Source organism: Neopelma chrysocephalum, unplaced genomic scaffold, assembly GCF_003984885.1.
Source record: "Neopelma chrysocephalum unplaced genomic scaffold, ASM398488v2 Primary Assembly neopelma1_116, whole genome shotgun sequence".
Lineage (NCBI taxonomy): Eukaryota > Metazoa > Chordata > Aves > Passeriformes > Pipridae > Neopelma > Neopelma chrysocephalum.
In genome coordinates, this window is record NW_020897778.1 from 2,069,714 (window position 1) to 2,092,754 (window position 23,041).

Sequence of the window (23,041 nt, forward strand, 5' to 3'; positions counted from 1 at the left end):
CTTTCAAATAGGGGCATTCTCACAGTTTGGGGCGTTAATTCCAGTCTGTCTTCCTGATATCAGAGCCCAAGAAATTCCTCAAAAGAAGGGCAAATGATGACCTTTGGTGTGCCATGACTTTGCCTCAGGACAAGCAGCTTTTATGCTGTGGGTTACCCTGTCTTTGGGAAAAAGAGAGAAAGCTGTTTGTAGACTTACCTAAGAAATTGTCACTTTAAGAGTGGAGATGTTAACCTAAAATCCTGGGTAAACTGTACAGTGACAGCTGCATTTCCCTGGAGTCTAAAACCCACACCTGGGTTTCGTTTGGGGTTTTACTTTTCTCACAAACTCGTCCCCAGAATCACTGTGGTGCAGAACATGGCACTTGTGTGCAGTGTGTGTATTTGCACATACATTAGACACTTTAGGATGAAAAGTGTTGGGACTACGAGCTACTATCATAATTCTGTGAGCAGGACATCATTATTAGATTGGAATTGATGAATGTGTGCCAAGTGTTGTGCACAGTGAGTCTGTTTCTGGAGAGGTGCAAACAGTGTGTGCTCACTTCCGACATTAAACCTCGTTTTTCCCTAATTTCAGTGAGTGATCTGCGATTCCGTTGCACAGAATCTGGCATCAAACTGAGCAGATTTATTTAGCGTTGCCCTTGAACGTTGTGAGCATTTAAGCCAGATTTACAGGAACACAGTCACTGATGATTCATGTTGAGATGATGTTTTTCTTCCCCATAATGGAACATATGGGACTACGTAGCATATGGCACTGCTGAAAATTGTTAAACGCGGAGCACTGATTTATTACACAGCAAAAAGAGTTTGGGTTTTCAGTCTAACACTGAGCAGAAAGCTTGTAAACAGCTCTGGCTGCTGGTTTGTGTTGGGTGCACTACTGTGTCGGGTGGTAATTTCAAAGAATTCTTCTTTAAATGGAATTCCTCCAAAAGTTGTGTATGTGCCTGTTTATTTTCTTATGGTTCAGTCTCGCTCTGTGGGATGACAGCTTGAAAAAACTGAAATCCTTTCTCTCTTAGATGGGAAGCAGACATATTAAAATGTGTAAATAGTTTTCTTCCAGTCTTACTACCCAAAACACCTTCCTTCCATGTTTTGGTTTGTTTTTTTTCCTGTCTTTATGTGACTTCTGGACGGATTTTCTTTTCTGAGGCAGGGAGAGTAAGCAAACACACACCTTGATCCTTCCAGTGCACAAGGGAAAGTGGACTAAAGTGCAGCTACAGAGAACATAAATTCCAGTCACCTATTTCCTGCATTTCTGAACTATTCATCTTTCAGATGATTGCAATCTGCTCAGAGGAGGCATCGCTCCTGCTCTGGCTTTGCAGGTCCTGCTGCAGTTTAACTGAAGCTCCCAGGTGCTGTAGTCATACAGGTAATAAATAGTTGGTCATAAAAGTACACTGATTAAGCTTTTTCAAAAATTATTGAAGCAGTAAGCAGCAATGAGCCTTCATTTAAGCCTTAGAATGGTGCTCGTGTTTGTCTTTTTTCCTCATGAAAAACTTAATTTATTTGTAAACATTAAAGCACTGGTTAAAACAGAGTTTTTGCTAAATTGGGTACTACTCGTGTTAAGCCAAAGATACATAATATAAGAAAGAATATATATGCCCTTGTAACCTTTTAAATTTTTGGCATAAAATCAGATCACTCTTATATGTTTGGTTTATGACAATCTCTCAGTTCAACGTTTCTTCTGTGTCTCTGCTTCTTTTGCCTGGTTCAGGTAAATTTTGAGTGTGCTGTGTCCTTTACAATTACAAAAACTATTTGACATCATTAAAACCCGCTGTTATTTAATAAAAGGAAGTAGTATCTATCGTTGAGGGAATTAACTAATGACCTCTTGTTGCCATCGCCTTCAGGATCTTAGATCCTCCCTTTGCTTGCCTCATTCTTAGTCATAGATTGGAAGAGGAAAACAGGCTTTTTTTCCCCCCCCTCCCAAGTCTTGAGCAGTTTCTCAACTTGAGATGAACTGATCGTTGACCTAAACCATGTGGGGAAACTGGAGAACAAAATCCACTTCCACCTGCAGGATGTACTACTGTTATTAAAACTTACACAGCCTGTCAATTAACTCTAGTTCCCAGTCTTAACCTGTACATAGAGTATTTTTTTTGAAAGTATTAGCCTAAATGAATTTTAATTTATAACGTTTTTAATCTTAACACTGGCTGTGGTGTCAGTTTTAGCTCTTCAAAAGAGGGGGGAAAAACATTTCTTATCTGGAAAGTGTGCGAGTGGCAGAGCAGATAAGATAATTGAGCCCTAAATGTGAGCTGGGATGGAAACAGGCTCTGTTGGGAGTCAGGTCTCATCTGCTGTGCCACAGTCTGGCAGTGCTTTAATGCATAATAATGCAGGGAATTTGGTCATCCTGGGAAAGATCACAGGGAATTTTGACTCTGCTGCTTTTGCATTGAAGAGACACGAGCCTTTAGCTCCAGTGTGAGATGCTCATGTTTTCATAGCCAGGAGTTTTCTGTCATTTGGGAACGAGACAGCCAAAAATAGGAGGATTTTATGGCTCTCCTGCCTGTAACCACAGTTTGCTCTTAAAGTGAGGAATAGAAATAAAAAATGTTGCAACTTGTTGTTCCACTCAGGGAGTTGTTTCTCAAAATTTCTGGTGTGCTTTCTCATCTGTGGTGTCTTTCCCTTGTGGAGGATCCCCATGGAAGTTAACAAGTTTTCCATTTTCAGCTCTTCCTCTGGACTCAAAGTTCCTGTTGTGGTTGTAGAGGTTGTGTGTTCAGCACTTGGTGATGGCCCACATGGGTGGGAGGGAGCAGGGCAGGTATCTAGAACCAGAATAAACGAGTAACTACTGGAATTACTTTTTTACTACACAAAGTCTTTATTTTTCCTCTGTTTGCTTTAAGTCTCCTTTTGCAGTTTTCAACTTGGTATCGTAGGGTTGCCTTACTAGAAAGTATCTAATTTAAATGATGTTAGACTTATAGAATCAGACATAAGGGGCTTTTTGGTACAAAATCAATCTTGGGCTTAGTATTTTGCTGCAGGAAACGTAGACCAGGAGTTAGACCTGCTGCAGGTATTAAAGCTGTAATACAGGAAAGGACCTGCTTCTTTGTAGTACCATATGAACGTGACATAAATCAAAATATATCTCACTTAGGCATTTGAGAGCTGCAAAAATTACGAGTAAATGTGTGGTATACAGTCAGAGCAGTTCAAATGATTAACTTGGATGAGTGCTATAGATTTTATGTGTGTTGGGGACATTTTATACTGTGCAGGTTTCGAGCTGATTGTTGCAGAGAGGTTTCTGCCACTCTGACCATGGTGACTTGGTCCCTTAAAGGAGCAGAAAGTTGCTGACTCAGACTTGTTTATTTTCTTATTCCTGGCTACCTGAGTGTTTTAGAACAACACTGTTGGTATTTTTAGAGCAGTCCTACATCTTTTTGATGTGCTGAGCTCAAACCAGAAGTGGTCAAATGAGATTGTGGTCTGATCTGCTGGACAGTTTGTACTGGATCCAGGCTCTGGAGACATCCAGAGAGGCAGAGGGACAGGAACTCTGGGATAGTGCCACGCAAGCTGGTGCTTGGAGCCCCAGGCTACCAGTGCAGCTCTGCTGGTGTTTAAGGTCAACTCCTTGCAAATATTACAGCAAGGCTTATATTCAAATGCTATTTATAAGACCAGACTAATTTCTTTCCTCATAATGATGGCCTTTTGGCTGATGACAGGGCTGGAATCTGGAAGATCTGGATTCTGTGTGCCAGTAGTCAGCTGTGTATCCACAGGGAAGTCGTTTGCCAGCTTTCTGCCTCAGTTTTTTTTTTTATCTGTATTTAAATGAGAAAAAAAAAGGCTGACTAATACCTGCCTCACAGGCTGTGAGAGCACAGTTAGTAGCCTCATACTGTGAGATCTTTGGAAAACGATGTAGGAATGTTCAAGGGGCTTATTATGGTTAAAGTCCTCGCAATGAGAGAACTGGTTAAGCCTGGGTTATTGTTAGACCATTCATTAAGGAGCCTTAATAGCTGAAGCTCTGATAGTGGCTGTTCCTGGCTTCACCTGCAATTACCCCGGGTAGATCCAGGCTGCTGCAGTTCCGGAGCTCTGGAGTGGTCTGGAGCAGAACTGGAGCATATGCAGTGATGTTTGAGTCTGCCTTGAGCACTTAATTCCCATTTCACGGCTGGTTTTGCATGCAGGTCAGGCCGTAGCCTAAGTGAATTTTGGCAGTTCAGCATTGTGATGATTACTTATTCTGCCACTAGTGAGCCCTTAGCACCTTCATGCCAAAAGAAATACCATGTAATCAGCTGAATTTTTCCTGTGTCTCTGCCTAACTCATTTAATTTGCCATGCTTTCTCTTTGTGAATTGAACAACGTGAAAAAAACCCCACCTTTAAAAATGTATCAGGTAACAGAAATTTTAGCACTTAGTATTAAAAGGTGTAAACCAACTATTAAAAACCTCTTAATATTTAGTGATTTTCAAGCCTAGGTCTTTTGACAATCTGTGAAACTTTTGTGTGAATGCTCATTTTGTGTTTTTTTTTTTTAAATTAACTTCATAGTATGTTTAGAAAATATCTGTCAGAATTTTATCCCTTCTACCCACCACTATACTAAGTAACTAAACAAGAAAAGGAGAAAACCTCATTTTTGGAAAGGATAGATATGAATTTTTTTACCCAAACCAAATAGTCTTGTTAGTCATTAGTAATAGTATCTTATTAAACTTTAATAACTTTTCTTAAAATTCACACACACACTTGAAAGTCAAGATTTGACAACTGTAGTCTAAATCCAGACATTTTTATTTATCTTTGCAGCTTCATCTCTTCATTATTATGTACATAAGCTTTTTTCTGTGTCTTGGCAGATTGGGAATGTATTGACTGACAGAAAACCAGAAACTTGGATTCCTATCAAAACACAGGGATTGAGGAGGTGGGGGTCAGGGACTGGGAGCAGGGAATGGATTGGTTGTGAATTTTAAATCAGGAGTCTGTAAATTAAGTGAATTTTAAGCTGATTTTAGTGCTGAGTTGAAACCAGCTGCTCCTCCATCTCTCCTTTCTCCCACTGAGTTGGGTTGGCACAAACCTTTGTGCTGCCAGAGGGTGATACAGATTAGGAGGCAGATCCAGCTGTGGAATGACCATGTGCAGCAAAGCCAGTGGTCTGGAGATGGGAACAGACAGAGGTGGGATGAGGATGGGGCTGGAAGGTACAAACTTCTCCCTGGGGATGTAGGGGCAGCACTGCTAAATTATACTGGGAGTACCTTTCTTAAAAACATAAAAGAAACCAAACAAAAACCCTCCCATGGCACTGTTTGATTTCAGTTAATGAGTAAATTGACGAGTTTCAGTTTCTGTTTCCTGGGCATTGGTTGGGTCCAGCAGCATTTGGATTGTCTTGAGGAAGACTCAAGTCAGCATTAACACACCCTCCTTTCACCTTTTGTATTTTAACTTTTATGGAGGTGAAAAGTTATTTCTTAATATTAAGTCCCGTTTCTTCTTCTAAGTGTGAGAATTACTTGCAGTCTATAACCAGGATCCTAAAGTTAGAAGAGGAAGCACCAATGCATATTAATTGTCTACAAATAGACTGTTTCCTTCATACAAATGAGGAAAGTTTGTTTGTTTGCTTTTTTTCTTTAGGAAGATCATTATTTTGGGTAAGCAGTGCAGCATAACAGAAGTGTTTCCCAGCACTGCTAAACCCACCTGGCTTCCAAAGCCATCCAGGGAATTTGTGGTGGATGTGCAAAGAGTAAAACATCTCAGTTAAGGATCATTTGGCTCCTGGTGGCAGGACCTCCCCATCCAGAGAGCGTTTGCAGCTGCTGTCAGTGAAGCTGTGGGTAAGAGCCTTGAGGGTGTGGAGAGAGGAAGTCAAAAAACTTTCACATTTCTGATCTCTGAACAAAGGGGACGCTTAACTGGCGTCACCATTCATAAATTAAGAACTCCTGCAAAGCTGAACACTGAGTGTCTGGATGGAACCCCCTCTGCATCCTGTGCTTTTGTATTCCTGCAGCTCAGTAGCTGAGTAGGAGATGGTGAGGTTGTGTAGGTGAAGAGTTACCACTCGTGGTGGGGCCTGGCAGAAGGAACTTCCTACTGCTGACGTCGCAGAACCACAACTGTTTGCTGCTACTCTAAGTAGCAGGGGGATGTCGGGCAGGATCTGCCTCCCCAGCTGAGAAAACCCATGCAAAGCTCGTTGTCTTAATGAATTAGGGGATGGCTGGGCTTGGGGTCTGTCCTGGTTGGGGCAGCTGGGGGAGATGTGGTGGTTGGTTTGGTTTGGTGTTGAAAGAACAGGGTATTTAACCACCAAGGAGCAAAAGCCTGGTGTTAACTGGTGGCCCGGGAGCTGCGTGCCGGTGCAATAGGGAAGGTTTTGGTTCCTGTTTGGGGATGTGGCACACCCTGCCCAGGCTGCAGGTACTGTTCCCTCTGGAGGGGGATAATACAAGCTCCATGACTTGGAGTCATCTCCTGGGCTAAGTGGGTTTTTATTGGTCTTCTTAGTGTCACGGCCAGGAGACCAAAAAATGTTATTTTTTAATTTTGATTCCCTAAACTGGCCCGTGATTTATTCTGTGTTCTATGGGGAAAGTCTGTATGTAACATACAGGGCTTTTATTATTCAAGAATTTGTGTGCTGCCTTTTTGTCAGGGCAGGTGAGGGGAGAACACTGCCTTTTTACTGGGAGCTTCCAAAGATTTTGGAGCATCTTTGCTGCTTTTGTGTCAGACCACCTTTGAAAGGGGCATCTGCACAGTCGAGTTTTACTTTTACATTATCCTACATTACCTTTGGTTTGTCACCTTCCCCCACTATCAGTATCCTCCTTTATGTATTATGTCCAAAAACTGAACATCAAATACACCTAAATGTTCTCCTTAAAACCTTGCATGTTCAGGGGTTTGATCCCTGTTATTGGCATAGCAGCACTGTAAGTGAACATGCTGATGTTCTACAGTGAGATTTGAAAAAAAATTATCTAATGAGACATCGGGGTGGAGGGAGCAAACCTCAGAAATGAAAATTGCTTTTCTGTTTTATGAACAGTCAAAATATTTTGGAATTAAAAGCAAAATTGAAGCTGAGTAAATTGGTTTTTCTTTTTTCTTTTTTTTGAATCACTTAGAGCTTTTTTTATGTAATTACTGGGGCGTGACTTTAAATTCTGGGCAGGACTTTGTGGCTTGTTAGCATCGGGTTGAGCTTCTGATGTTGCAATGAAGAAGGAAGTGAGCACGTGTCTGCCTGGGGAGGGGGAGAGAGAAGCACTTCTGCCTGCCTGCCTAAGGTGGGAATTGCAGCTGGCTGGGTATTTTTAGCTTCAAATCACCTCATTGTGAATTTTGGTGGGTTTTTTTTTTCTTTTTAATCAGAATGTTTGGTAAAGTAATCTGTCGGTTACTGTTTTGAAGGGTTTTTTTCATACCAAAATGCACTGAACAGATGAATTCTTCTTCCTAATTTTGTTCATAAAACTCTTAAGGTTTTTTAAACCTCTGAAGCTGATGTGATGCATTTCACAAGTATCTCTGTCTGCTGTTGGCTTTTGCAGTTGTGCATCCATAGCTGAGGATGTTGGCACAGTAGAGATTGCAAGGAGGGGTGAGGCTTCATCCATCAGCCTCTGTATCCTCTGTGTTTCTCCAGCTTAATTAAAGGAAAAAAAGAGGAAAAATAGTGGATCTGATTTTGCTCTTTCCTTGCAAAAACAGGCAGCAATATGTTTGTGAGGACTTTTTCATGGGTAGGAGGGAGAGGCAAGAGATACCAGCAGTTTCCATCGGGGTGTTTTCCAGTCACTTGCTGTGATTCACGTGTGTTCAGTTGTTCATCCTGGCCTGAGGCGATACATATAGAATGTTTCCATTTTAAGCTCTTCAGCATAATGGATGAACAAACTCACCCTTCCTATGTTGACTTTTGCCACAGTGGGTGAGCTTTCCTCCCCGGGATCTCTCTGTTTTGCTGCACTGGTCTGAAATATTTGCCCTCTGGAAGCTCTTGGTGTGCCACCGGAACACCCGTGGAAGAAAATGTTCTGCCCATTGTGCTGCAGGGTTGCTGATCTTAAAACTGCACTGTTAAAAAGAACAAGTTTTCTGAAGGCACACAGTGATGTTTTCCTGGCTCCCTACCTCTTCCCCCCCATATTAGATGCTCTTAAATGCCACCCAAATTCAGCAATCCCCAGGTCAAGCGCATTTGCTGCAGCATTAATAGTGTTTGTTCCAGCTTCCATAAAGAAAATTAAGGAAGTTTTTAATAAATGGAAGCCTGCCACAGGAAGTACCACACAAGCAGTAGCAGAATGGGCTTTTTACACCAGGGAATATTCTTCAGCCTTTGGTAACTAGAGATTAGTTACCTGGGGATCCCGAGTTGTCTGCTGGTCTTTGGTCAGACTGCCAGCTGCAGGAATTGTGTTCCTGCCCTTTGTGAGCAATAGCTGTTCCCTTTAGGAAAGGGAAAGCTCTCTGTGTCCAGGGGAAGGCCCCTGCTGTAATTTTGGGAGTTAAAGAGCAGAGGTAGGTATGGCTCATGGTAACCTTTAATAAACAGCGTGGTGCTCACATGGCAGTGAAATGCTGCCCTAGTTGTGTACAAGGGCATGGATTTTTGAAATTATTTTTATACTGCCTTAGACTGTCTCTTACTGACTCAGTTTGGCTGTAAAAATCTGAAGACTTATGATCTAAAGCAAACTTTCTTTTACTGGCAGATCAGGTGTATCTAAGAGGTCAGGTTTTTTCCTCTGTTACCAAAGCACTTCCTCTGTTGATCCTGAAGGATCTGCTGCTCTCGGTGTGGTTTTCTTTCCCCAAGGATCATTTCACCCACTGAGCTCCTGTTTGGGCTCACTTTGCTGGTGTTTGTGGTGGCCCTTTCACATTTTCTGCTTGGAAATCTAGAGTGTCTGATCAGAAATAAGACAGACCTGATGGGGAATGCTTTCAATTACTGGTGGAATAAACCCACTCTGGAAGGAGGGACAGGGCTAAGAGACATCTGCAGGGTGAAGAGGCATTTCCAGGCTGATCATGGCAGACGTTCGTGTAACTGTCTAAATTCCTTGTTGCTTTTCCAGAATCTTTATATAGTAATCTGGCCATGTTCCACTGTTTTCAGAGGCAGCTTTAAAATTTTGTCCTCCTTCTTAAATTAGATGCCAAATTATGCATTTACTGAATTGAATCAAGAAACCCCTGATGGTTCAAATGGAAATCTTGAGCCCATGTGTAAGGCTGCCAAATTTATCTGCTGAGGTGTGGAACTTACAGCAGGTAGTTAAGGAGCTCTGCTGCCTGATTTAAACCCAGGTCCCAAACCATACCAGAAAGCAAACCAAATTCTGCTGTGCAATATGTTTGAAAAGCTTTTGGGTATTAGAACACTTGCTGGGCTGCAGTTAATTTTAATTATGATATATCTTTAATTGGCTGTCAGAATTGTGTCTCAGATGATTTTGAAGGAAATGATTTCTTTTTATGCTGGTCATCTTATTCCTTGTCCTTAGAGTGCTTGGGCTCTGTGTGTCCCTGTTTGGGAAGATAGTTGAGCTGTTTGAAGGCCACGTTGGTGTCTGTGCAGTTTAAAATCTATCAGGTTTGTTGAGTGTTTGCCTTGGGTTACCCTTTGAGATTTACAGTTTGTTTTGACTGTTACTTTATCTCACTTTGTCAGTAAGTCCAGTCTCTTCTGGCCATGAGTGATAGGATGGAAAGATTAGGATGTTTCTTGGAATGCTGTGCTTCAGGATGCGTGCTTGGATTCTTTTTTCCCTTAGTCTTTGTGTTGAATATATGATTGAAAGGGCTGTAAAGTTATTATGATTATATAAATGAATTAAATGGTTAAATGTTTTAATCATTCAGATGTGAAATGACCTTGCTGCTTGTACTTCCTTTGGTGTTTTGGGGTATTGGCCCATCTTTAGTGACTAAACACTCCAGTGTTCTGCTCTTGCACAGTGAAGGGGCTTCCACTGCTCAGCTCATTTATTAGTTTTTAAGCTTGATACTGACACTTCACTTTCAGATTTGGGAACTATTTTACATTGCAGACACAAAATGAAGTTTAATGGTCATATTTTTACAGTATGGTGGTTGGTTAATAAATAGCCCCATGGCAATTTGGGGGTGTTTGTGTAATTCTGAACAGGCTGTGGGAATGGTTCTGTCTTCCTGAGTAACACTTCTATAGCAGTAATGGACATGAAATGGTTTTTAAAACCATTTAAACATGTCAGTGCTCATGTTCAGCTGTTTACCAGAGCTGTGAGAGCTGAGGGTCTTTATATTGAAGGATTCATGCAGATGTTCTTCAGGGTGGGTTACTGGTTTTTAAAGAAGCATTTTGAAGCTATACATGTTCTGTCAGTGTATAATGGGGTAGCTGAATCATACTCTGTTTCAAAGAGCATTTTAAATATATTTATTAATCCAGTACCAGCACAGGTAAAATCTTTGGATCCTCCCTTTGTCCTGACTAGGTGAATGCAGAGCTTCAGCAGAAGATTCCTGATGCCTGTGAGTGTAATTCAGCCAAGTCTTAAGGGTGAGAGCAGAGTCAGGCTGAACTCCTTCTGCATCCCATAAAGGCCCCTCAGGGATGCTGTGCTTCGTGAGCACTGTCAGCTGAAAGCCAAATTGGGGCAGCCAGGTCACTGCATGGGTTCTGCAGATGTTCCTGGGCTGGAGCTTCTGGCCATGACTGACCTCATGTGCCCAGCAGCCCTTCATGTTCGGAAGCGCCACCGGATCCTAAAGCCTCCTTGGGTTTGGAAAATCAGTTCATGCAGTTCCTGGGAGCAGCAGTGCTGCGTTTGTCTCCCATCAAAAATTAAGCTGCTTAGAAGCCACAGTTTTAATCTTTATGGAGAAGGAAATAGGAGCATTGCAAGCACACCTTATATAATGCCTATAATTACTTACATTATGAACTCCTGGGCATACAGTTGGCACTTTACTGGGAAGGTGACACATGACAAGCGCCATTTTGCTGAGCAGGTTTCCTGGAGCAGCTGCCTGTGAGTTGTTCTTCAGACTCCCAGAGATCTCTCTGACAAATCTGGTTTGGTTTGCGTTTAAATAGTGCTTCCTGTAGCATAACTTAAAATATGTTAGGGCAGATTTTGGCCATTGTATGCATTGGCCCGTCTGTGCACTTTCCTGTTGCTTCAGGGAATTTGGATTTGTGTTTTTTGGAAAGCAGGAGGGACCTGGGATTTGAATGGATTTACATACGTAGAAGTTTTGGTTATAATATTCAGATTTTATATCTTTATCTCATCTTTGTAGCACTGATTGCAGCTTGAAACAAGATGTTGTTGTGTTTGTTTATATGATTGTGTTGATTATCTTTTGCCTCTGCTTTGGTATTGAAGGAATGCTGCTTTGCAATTGAAGGCCATGTGTCTGAAAAGTGAAGAAATACTGATGAAATTTATATTCTACTTCAGAACTATGATTGCTGCAGTGGTGGTCTGTCCTTTATTCTGTTGCTACCAACTGTGGTGATCTGGTATTTTGGCACAAACCCTTTATGTATTATAAATATTTGGAAAAAAATCCAGCTACTTCACAGCAGGTGATACCTGAAAATGTCCCGATCAGGGATCTTTTAAAGAAGATTCAGTGTCTGGGGGAAAAAAAAATCATAGGCTATGTCTGCTGGCAGGGGGGTCCTGTTGGGAAAAGCTGTGTTTGTTCTTACAGTCAACATTTATCACCTGATACAGAGGACTTGCTTATGCCACTGATTTCAGAATAAGCAACTTTTATAATGGACTCAACAGCACCACAGACTATTGAAATGGAGTGCCACGTTTAGCTGAGCTATGTGAGAATATATATTTAAGCTCATGCTTGGAGAAATTCACTGTCAGTATAAATATTGCAGATAAATGGGTGATGTCACACTTTACAGATAAAGTTCTCGTCCTAAGAGAGCTGAAGACTGGGCTGGGGTTGCACAGGGAGCCTGCATGAGTCTGGGGTCATTCTCAGTGAAATTAAACTTTCTTGTGGACTGTTACTGGGGTAGCAAATAGTTTTTTGTCCTCAAACTTAGGGCTTGTAGCTCTCTTTGCAGTCACTTCCCTGGTGAAAAATAGTGAACCTTGTTCCGTGTCAGTGGTCTTGTGTAAGCAGCTGTCCTTCCAGCTGCTGGCTTGTGGTGGGTTTTTTATGCTCACTCCTCTGATGGATGAGGATGTGACTTTCAGGTGTTCAAAAGTGAGGTGGAATTTCTCTTTTGTCCTACTGGATTTTTATCAAGAGTCCCGGTAATTCAAGAAGGCCACCGTGTACTCTCTGAAGGTGAGACTGCTGCTATTCAGTAATTCTAGAGCCTGAGGCCTTATCTGGAAGGGTTATTAGTTGGCTACTTGCACACAAATGTTTGAGCTCTCCTTGTCAGATTAAGATGTTTTTAGTTTTGACTTCTAGCTTTAAATACACAACCAGTGCTCCAGGACTGTATGAATCTTCATAGCAATCCAGTATCCTCCCAGTTTCCTTGCAGCTGTTTTCACTGTGGAGTAAAGATGCTGAAAGTGGTCAAAACAATAGAAAATAACTTCATAAAGATTTGGCTTGTACCTTGAATTTGTGCATGGGAAAAGATTCATCTCTTTGGTACCTGCTAAAGTAAAAATAAGTTCTGTGCTGTCAGTGAGGCTGCATTCCCTCATTAGAGACCATCTGGTAATGTGACCTGACTCTTAAAATCCAAATTGTTCCGACTGACCAGCCTCCAACCTGGAACTCGGGGTAAATTTAGATTTTGCCCATCACAGTCCCTCTGTTACAGAAGGGCGTGGCAGCGTGTTTGGAAAGTGAGAGATGAACATGACCTGGGTGCTTTTAAGCTCAGGGTTTACTCCTGAGGCCAGTCTAGAGGCAGCTGCTGTGGATGTGTTTGGGGAGGGACAGATGTGGTGATTATACAGTTAATGATGCAGCACTTGAAAATGGAGGCAAGTGCTGTGGGGTGTTGAAGTTTTGTTGCATATTTACTTCCCTCCTTCAAGATGTCCTCAAATTCTTGCAATTTATTTAAATCAGTTTCTATTCCAGTCTCTTCTGACCTTTGACAGAATTTACATTGCATTCAAATTAAACAGGGGAATGTTTTCCCAAAATAATCTTTCTAATTGTAATCTCTTATTTGAAATCTGCAGTCAGTATGTTAAATATAATGAACATTTATTGATAGAAATGATTTCTTCTCATTTGTGTGGGTGTATATATAGTCACATCACTGTTTCAATCACTGGCTGCCTAACTGGTTCCTAGAAAATACAGGGGAATTTCCTCCCATGACTCATCTTGGAAGTAGCAGATGCTACATGCTCTCAAGCTGTGTATGGTAGTTCTGGAGTCTCAATAAATATAATTGAGTGTTGGGGACTCAAAAATATATTGGATTACTTTAATGATTACACACTGCTGCTATTTATCCCTTTCTAATGAGAACACTTAAGCCAAATCTTTATAAAGGTCCTGGTGTTTTCTTCCCTTTCTGTCTTTTAGCACTACTGTGAAAACGTGATTCTACTTTGAAATTTCGTTTTTACCCTGGTTTTAGTTTTAGTACTTTAAGGGTCTGAGAGACCTTCCCCCTCTTTATTTTCCTTCTTTTTGTTTTTTTTTAACTCTTTAAGGTGACTCCCAAGCCACTCACAAGCAGTTTCCAGTCCCTTATCAGCAGCAGGTGGTGTCAATGCTGGGTCTGTGCTGCTGGGGGGTTTCTGGGAAACTGCTGATCCCAGATGCAGAAGTGAGTCTGTGAGGGCTGTGCCATGACCAGCAGAGTCACAAGGGCCTCTGAAGGGTGTGTGTCATGGTGCAGGTTCACATTTGGTGGGGTCACGTCAGGTGTGCAGCAGCACGAGCAGGATGGGCTTAAAGATGTGATGGAACCGTGTCCTGCTGGGATGTCCACCTGTAACTGGGAATTTGAGACAAGGAGCTGCCTGGGCTGGAGATGATGGGGATGCCTGGGCTGGAACACAGCTCTGTGCTGCCGTGGAAGAGGCAGGAGGGTGGAGGAGGAGAGGACAGGGGCAGTTTGGAGGGATATCAAAGGGAGGGGCTCTCCTGCAAGCTGAACGTGCAAGATACACAGCTCCGGCTTGCAGAGTCTAGGAATCAATTCTCATTTCAGCATTATCCAAATAAACCCAACCTACTGCTTCAGCAGCTGATGGGCCTCTTGCTGCCACTGTGGAGGTCTGGATTCCCACGCAGGGATGGATCTTCCCTGGAGGCACACAGGGAAGCCTCAGAGTGTGAGTGGAGTGCTGTCGTGTCCAGATCCAATTCAAATCCAAGAGAGCCCTAAGGCTCACCCTGTTCCACGGTTAAGTGAGGGCTGGCTTGCTGAGGGTAAAATTTAAAGCTTTTGGAAGCAGTGGAATTCCAGGCTGTTGGTGTGCAGGGCTCTGGGATGCCCTTACCCAGCCCCTTTGTGTCGAAGCTTTAAGACCTGGAGCCACGTGACCATCTCATGCTTGGGGAATATTCCCTGAATTTGCTCCTTCCGTTGTCCAGGACACATGGTCTTTGTTTTCCTGATGTATGTTATGAATATATTTTAATCTGGGGCTTGGCAGGTTGGGAAGGTCACTCATCCTGGTGTTGGGGACTAATCTGGAAGTGAACAGGAAAATACAGGCTGGGCTTTTCAGCCAGGGATTTTGGGGGAAAATGCTATTATTCAGAAACACTAAACGAGCAATGTGTGCCTTATCTTCTGGGACACACAGTGACATAACTGAGGAAGGATGGAGTTACATTGTCACTCGAGGTTTTCATGGAAAAAAGCTCAGTCCTTAAGTGCTTTTCCTACTACAGTTTTTGCAGACTGGTGCCTCCTCTAGATTGCAGAAATGGGCTTTTCCTGTAGTTGCAGCGCAGGGAGCAGCAACAGCTCTCAGTGGAAAACTGCAGCGTTGTGTTTGGATGAGGAGCCAGTTCTGCAAAGCCAGACCCAGCTGGTGCTTCCCAGCCCGTGACTGGGGGGTAAATGGGGCAGGGAGGGGTCCCTGTCCCTGCTGTGCCTGGAAAAGGGGAAGCCTGGAGCTGAACCTTGCTGTGCTGCACTTCCCTAGAGAGCAAGGTGAGGAGAGGCAGTTCCTCTGTTGGGCTTCATGCATGTTTAATGGAGAGTTTAAGCACAGTATAGGTTTGCTCTGTAACCTCGCTGTGCTCCTCGTGTTCTCTGGGAAAGTTTGTTTCTGACCGGGGAAATCGGTAGCTGAGTGTTTTCAACAGTGTCTTCACTCAGCATAATTTCAAGTGGTTTGAAGCCTCTGTGTTCAAAATAAATTCCATGGTTAGTTATTTCTCTCTCTTTTTTTTTTTCCCTCCCAAACTCTCGTACTACTCAAATTTGGCTGGGTTGAAATATTCAGTTGTGGTGTCTGTTATTTGTATACAAATATTTGGTGGTTTTGTCCTGTAGTTACACTTTTGAAAGTGTGATTTTTTTTTTCAGTATTATGAATATTAGGAAAAAAATCAGAAAACTGTGTGGTTGCTGAATACAAAAAGGCTGATCGGAAGAGTCCAGTGCAGCTTTCCCTCCTTGGAGGCAACTGCTTTAAAATTTTTAGTTATATTGTGTAAAATTCATGGTAGCTCTGGTAATCCTTCTAAGGCCTCTGTTCTTGTCGTATTAGATTTAGTTATACATTTATAGTAGGTATAGATTAGTTAGGAAGACCCAGAGAGGAGTTTTTCCCCATTTTTCCAGCCTAGAGTATCCTTTTCTAGTGGCAGGAGTGATTAGAAGCTCCTGTAGAGTAGTGACCCTGGTGCAGGTGACTTTCTGAAGTCCCCTGAGCTCCTTTAAAATTTTGGGCTGATATGACCCTGAAGTAAAATACTGAACTATCAGGAATTTATTAGTTAATACTAGAATTTTTCATTTCTTTAATTAGTGGTAATATGCCCCAGTCTGCAGAAAAACATGCTTCATTCACAGAGTGTCTGGGCTGTGTTTAAAATTAACCAGAACAAAATAATGAGCCTTCCAAGCTGCCCTGCAATTGGGAAGTTGTCTCCAACTAAAAATATTCCTCTCTTAGAAATGAGATTGGATTCTTTCATAGTTTTACTATTAGTATCCCCTTAGGTTCATTATGCCTTAGATGCTGAATCTGTAAAATAGGGCTGTTAATATGTACATGAGGCACCAAGAAGTGCTGGAGACTTTCAAAAACTGATAATTCCTTGATTTATTCATAAAGCTGGGAGCATAACTCTTGCAAATTTGATCAGATGCCAGTTCCTTCAGTAGCCACTCGATCCAGGAACCTTTTTATAGCTGTGCTAACATCTCTGAGGACTGTTAGACTTAATTAATGTTTAAGACTCTTGTACAGAACATGTCATGAAAAAGGGAAGCTCTTCGATGAGAGCGTGGGGAGCAGGCAGGAGTTTGGCTTCAGGGAATGGGAAGGTAAAGGATGTACCAGCGTTTGAGATGAGTAAGTTTGTGTCTATTCTCTCACTTAAAAAATATCCTGTTTGTGGCTTTTAGAGAATTACTGTTATTTGGGGTGTTGAATTGACAGGGGTGTTTGCGGAATCCTTCACAAGGACTTTCTTTTAGACACCTAAAAGCAATTCTAGGATATAAAAAACATAGAATGGCCTCGTTAAAAATGTGTACCCCTCCCAAAAAATAGTTTTTCTGTGCTGTGAGTGTGGCTAAGCCTGATAAAATGGTCCTGAAAATGTTCACTGTCGGGCAAAACATTTTAATTTCTCCCATCTGCAAAACAAAATAATATTTATATTCTCTCAAGGGTCAAGTGTGGGGATCCTTTCTCTGGGAAACTGAACATCTTTTTCTTGTACATAAACTTGTTATGGATCCAAAAATGAGTATTTTCTCATGAACACTGACATCTCCCTGCACAAATGCCTTCAGAAGTGCAATGCAGAACATTGTCAACCAGCAGAAAAACCTTTATCCTGTGGGCATACCTGGTGCTTCTGGGACTGCTGGAAAGTTGTGTGATATCCTTTATCAGGAGAAGATTGTTTTCATGTATTGAAAACTTGCTTAAAAAAGGTATCAGAAAACTCAAACCTCATTTCCCTGCTCTTCTTCCTCAAGACATACTTCCCCAAAGTCTAAGTTATTAATAGTAATATATTAAGTGGAAACTGTAATCACAAGGTAGGAGTGGTTGCACAGATGTTTGTATAAATTTACTTGGGGGAAAAAAAGTTGGATTATTTCAGAAGAATTTGCCTCAATACTGTGAAGGATGAATTTCTGTGCTCAAGGTCCCTCTATCTCACATAAATACATTCCTTAGAGGAATGAAAGCTGAATATCCATCCCCAAACAGGTGAAATTCACTCTGTGAACCGAGAGGAGAATGAAATGTGGGAAAACAGGAGGTTTACCCAGCTCTGGTGATGGGAAAGGGCTTCAGTCTGTCTTAATAGAAAGCAGAACTGGAAGAGACTGACGTAAATGACTGATTTGTTTCTGATTTGAGTCCAACAACATTGGCTGCAGGGGAAAACACTGTTGGCAAAGACAATCCTGGTGATGAAAGCTTTACTGTGGCAGTTAAGCTTAGTTGTCTTTAGACAAAAACCTCATGTTTTATTTAATCTCTATTCAGGCTTTTTATTTTTTTTCCCTTGGTTAAAAAGGTAACAAGTAGGGCATTGAGACCATATCAGTGAATGAACTTTAGAAGTTTTATTCAGCAAAAAGACCGTTTTGGTTTCTATCAGAAAAGTTTAATGGCTTAATTGCATGAGATTTAAGATTATGATACTGAAATTCTACTACAGTCTTCAAAGCCTGCTTTGTTTGCCAGTGCTGGCAAGGCAAGGTTTGCAGAAAAAAAATAATGAGGAGGATTTTTAAATAGAAAATGGGGAGTTTCTGTCAAAAATCAAGCTCTGTAGTCTAGACTTAAAATTAAGGATGCCCAGCCTTATCTGGTGGTCTTGAGCTCTGTGTTTTAGCCTGCAAATACAGCCTTGCAGGGGATAAAAATAAGCACTTGTGTAAGGAGGGCCTTGCTCACACAGTCACGTTTGTTTGGAGCTATTTTATCTCAGTATCTGTCCAAATAAACAAAGCTTTAAGTGGTCAAGTGATGCCTAAACATCTCTCTCTGGAAATCATTAGGCTGTGGCTGCTCAAGTGGCTGCGAGAAAGTTGTTTAGATCAAATTAGGTACTTAATGGCAATATTTGTATTGTTTTAGCTTTGGCCATGATCAAATATATCTGTTTGCCAGTGGGTTCCAGTCCTGAACCAGCCTGGATGGTGATGGGAACCATGGAATGCTGATCTGTGTATTATGCTTCTGCTTAATATTTTTACTATTGTATTATCTCCAGTAACCATACTCCTTATTCCCAGAACATCCTTGGGATAAGTTTGACAGCTCCAAGGAGCTTTAGAAAGTGTAACTGGAATTTGTCTGTTAGATGAAAACAAATCTTCAGAGAGAAAAAGTGACTTTTCCTTTCCTTGCTGTTGCTCCAGAAACTTGCCACAGAAATAATGAATAAAAAACTCGTGATGTGTTTCCTGTCTTCAGCTGTTATTCACTCTCAACATGGTTGAAATACATTGAAGTACCATACCAAATAAAACTATAATAGTTGAAACTTGTTACTTTGGGCTACATTTATTCTTTACCTCTTCTCAGAGGGGAGAGGAAAGCAAAGCCTTGCCATGTGCTCTTCTCCCATGTTTTTAAATGCACCATTACCCTTCTATCCATCCCCAGTGTAAACTGGCCTTATCTTCAGTTTACCTTCATGCTGATGTCTTCCTCTACATCTAATACTTTTATTTCTCTTTCTGCTTTATTTCTGCAGCCTTTCTCATGTATCTGATGTGGGATATTGTATTTGAATAGTACAGTATTTTTTATCTTTCATTTCTGTTGTACTTTTGGCATGGCTTTCTGTCATTGCATTTATCCCAACACTCCATTTGCCTTTTTTTTTGTCTGCCTCTGCACACTGAGCAGATGTTTTCAGAGAGCTGTCTACAGCAACCCCCAGGTCTTTTTCCTGTGTGGTTACAATTAATTTAAAATTCAGCAATGTGTGCGAGTAGCTGAAAATATTACTACTGCTGTCTGTTACCCTATTTTTGTACCAAATGCATTTCATCAGCCACTGTTCTGCTGCTGAGATCTCTCAGGTCTGAGCCACTTGAGGTGGACCTGGCTTTTTAACATAAAGATTTATCATCTCTGCTACAAATTGTATGTACAAGATAACTGACCAAAACATATTTGTCAGTTTGGTGTTAAATTTGGTATATACAAATCTGTGTCATTACTCTAGCTGCTGTCTCAAAAATAGCAAACTACTAAATGGCTCTTTTGGTGGCGATTCAAGATAGTAAATTATCATTAGAGCAAAAATAAAACTCAACCATATCTTAGAGCAATCTCTTAATGGTTCTTCCTGTGCAGTGTTTGCCAACGAGCCTGGATTTTGTTGCTGCTCAGCCATTGAACACACATTCCAACGTGAGCTGTCAGTCCCTTGGCTGCTCTCAGGCAGAGACACTTCTAAATGATGGGGGTGTTTCCTTCTCTTTTGGTGTCCTTATGGTTATATATTCTTGTTTTAGTGATGCCTGTGACCTGAATTTCCCTTGCCTGTTCCTCCTGCCCTCAAATGCCAGCGTGTCTGTCACTGTCACTGCCTCTCACAGCAGCCCCTTTGTCCCTGTAGCTCCCCTTCCAGGTGCTGTCTCCTGGTGTTCTTGTGCAGATGTGCAATGATCTGATGTGATTTAGGTATTTGACATAGAAGTTGGGCCAGCAGTTAATAAGTTTGACCTTCCCTTCCTGATACCTTCCTTTTCCTGGACTCTGTAAGTCTTCAGCTGTTTCCATCAGGGAGCCCAGTGACCAGAGAATTTCATTTCAGCTTTGCACATGGTTTTCTCTCACTGTGATATCCGTGGTGTCTTTTGCAGCATCCGTTTTTCATTACTGGGAATTCCAGCAGACAGAAATGCTGTTTGTGCTAAAAGGTTTTCTAGTTGGTTGGCAGAGCACTGCTGCTCTGATTATGTTCATATCAGAGCATATTGCACTGCTAAAGTATCTCATAAAATACTCTGTTGCCATGGTGATCTACCTTCCACTTTTCCTAAAAGGACCCACGAGGTCCTGGGAGACAGGCTCTACTTTCTATGCCTGTGAGAAGATTAGTCACATCCCTTATTTTCCCCTTATTTCTGTCTTGTTTTCTTGAGGACACCGAGTAGTTTGAGTTTACTGATGATTTTTTTTTTCCTCTCCGGGTTTAACATTCTGAAATATTAAATCTCAGTACGTTAAAGCTCATCTGGGGGTGTGCCTGTACAGAACCATGCAGTGCTGAAACTTGCATTTGGAATTTCAAGTGGGAAAAATGAAATTGAAGCATAGATTATTTAAAATGAGAACTAATGTCAGTTAAAACTGTATATTGATTCTTCATGACAGCAATGCTAATTAAAAAGCAGAGAATGCTGAGGGGATGGATACCTGGCATATCCTAATCCAGCTGACTATTTCTCCTCTTCCCTTCCTCCCTTTGGTGGAACCAAAACTGAGTTTGCCTGAAGAAGGCTCCAAGCTGACCCAGAGAATTAAGTTCATCTTACATATCTGATTCCAGTGCCCAGTGGAGCAACTTTTCTTACAGTTCTAATTTAAAATATTTTTTTTTTTTTACTTAAAGCTGCTAAAAATCTGCATTAAAGCAACCTTAAGGACCTTTTCTGACCTGATAAATCCCAAGAAGACAAAATTTAAGGCTGAAATCACAGGCCTGGACCTCTCCATTATCCAGCTACTTAAAGAGTCTGAGTGCTGGATGTTCTGATGTAATGGGAGTGATGACACTGTGTGGTAGCTATAAATTCAGTCTTAGCTCAGAATTTGTTGTCTGCTAAAACAAAATAGTTGTTTCAGTTCAGAATTCAGCGGGATTTGAGGTTTTTCTTTCTTATGCTTTCTTAATTTTCTTTTTCCTTTCCCTGTAATGTGTGTGAACGTGCTTGAAGGGAGGAGAATTTCTTAAACAGCATTTGTGTGATGCTGAGGGCACTCACTGAGTAAATCCCTCCTGCCTGGGGTGTTGAGGTACTGCAGAAATGACCGCCTTGGAAAGGTTGCGTATATTTATAATTTCATTACCCTTATTTGCTTTTATTCAGATCTTTGAGCTCTTTGGTGATTTATTTTATGGGTGTTCAGTCAGCCAGAAACCCAGCTTCCCGTGTCGATGTGCGTGATAGGTAAATCAGCCAAAAAATCAGCGTAAGAGCAGCAGATGGTTGTTCGGTGGGATCGCTGCCCCAGCTCCTTCTAATCTGGAAACCTCAGTTTTATTTGTGGTTTTTCTTTGGGTGACCCTGAATAGGGTTTGTTTCTCAATTTCAGCAGCCTCTGTGTTTTGTAAGTGTGATAACTGCTGCGTGCAAATAATGCTGTGATTGTCATAAGGGTGTTCAAATGATCCTGGAGAAGAGGGACCCAGGAGTGGGGTGTCTTACAAGCACATGTGATGGCCAACAGAACCAACTTTGAGTCCTTTCTGGGTGTTGGATAAAAGCAGCCCATGGTCTTTCTTTCCAGAGTTTCAGCCATCCAATGTTCTTTTCAAAGAGCATAAACCCTCTTTTCTTGTTCACAATTATTAGATTATAATAATGACATTTTGGACAGTAGCCATGCATATCTCACTTCTATGCATGTCTTTTATTAATAGCCATGAAATACATGTTATAGGAGAATAAACCTAGAAAGCCAGTGACTAAGTCATGTGATATTAGTGACTGATAATTCCTTGGCTGGTATGTGCAAGACCAAGTTTGTTGTCTTTTAATAACAGTACTTCCACATGAAATTGAGTTTTTGTGGGTTCTTCCAGATCAGCTTTTTCATGTTTAACTGCACCTGAATGAAACAGGTGTAGCCATTTGTAATGATAGGAGCGTGAACCAAATTCCTGTTATTTCTGTTAATGGTTGCAGTTGCGGCTATAAATAGGTCAGGAGAGCTGGATGTGCTGGAGTTGGAGGCACTGAGGGTGGGTGGAGCAAAAATGATAAACTGCCATAGTCAGAAAGGCTGTTTCCTAAAGAGTTATCTCTGGCTGGCACAGAGGAGGCAGGAAGGAAGGAGGGGCTGCAAAAGGAGAAGTTTTAGTAGGGAGAGATTCAGGGGGCAAAGAAAGAGGGAAGTGTAGCGCAGTGAAGACAAGATGTGCTGGAGGATGTGTGTCACAGATCATGGAATGCCAGGTTGGGAATGTTGTGGAATGCTGTGGGTTTCCCTGCTCCTTAAACCAGCAGCAGCACGAGGTCAGGATGCAGAAGCCTCTCCCTCCAAACCCTGTCACTGGAGAGGATAAACAACACCCAGTGCACTGTGCAACTCACTCTCTGGACAAATTAAAATGCTCGGGGTGGTTTTATTAATAAATAGTAAGCTCATAATGAAGATTGTGGATTTTCTTAGAATCATGAAGAACATACTTCGCACTTACCTTTCCCTGTCTCTTGAAACAGAAGTAAAAAAAAATTTAAAAAAACCCCACAATTTGGTTTGTTGTGAGAAATGCTCTGACCTTCCATGACCAAGGAATGTCTTTTCTTTCCTCTTCCATGCACACAAGCTGCATCTGTTTCCTTATGTTTTGTTAAGGACCCACTGCATGACTCCCTTTGGCCACTTTTACTGTGATACAGCTTCCAGAAAATTAGTATCCCATTTAAATTTCCTTGCAAAAGGAGAAAACCCAGGATTTTTAAATGGAAACCTCCTTTTTCTAAGTCAGCTGATGGTATGATAAAATCCATGTGGCTACACCAGGACACTGTTACATCAGAGGATTCTGTTCATTGTCTTGCACTTACATAATGAAATCACATTTTGCCCCAAATGGTGTCACAGGCTTTTCATATGTAAATATGTACATATCCC

At 41.6% G+C, this 23,041-nt stretch overlaps 1 protein-coding gene across 2 annotated transcripts in view; it reads left to right on the forward strand.

Annotated features, from left to right (window-relative positions):
* The first annotated feature begins 1,319 nt into the window (after positions 1-1,319).
* Positions 1,320-23,041, forward strand: part of TAOK3 (TAO kinase 3) — a 76,185-nt gene continuing 54,463 nt past the window's right edge. The window contains exon 1 of one of the 2 annotated variants that reach the window (XM_027696682.1): positions 1,320-1,395. The gene's annotated coding sequence lies outside the window, so the exon portion shown is untranslated. The remainder of the gene's footprint in view (positions 1,396-23,041) is intronic. The other variant, XM_027696684.1, reaches the window with a different exon arrangement.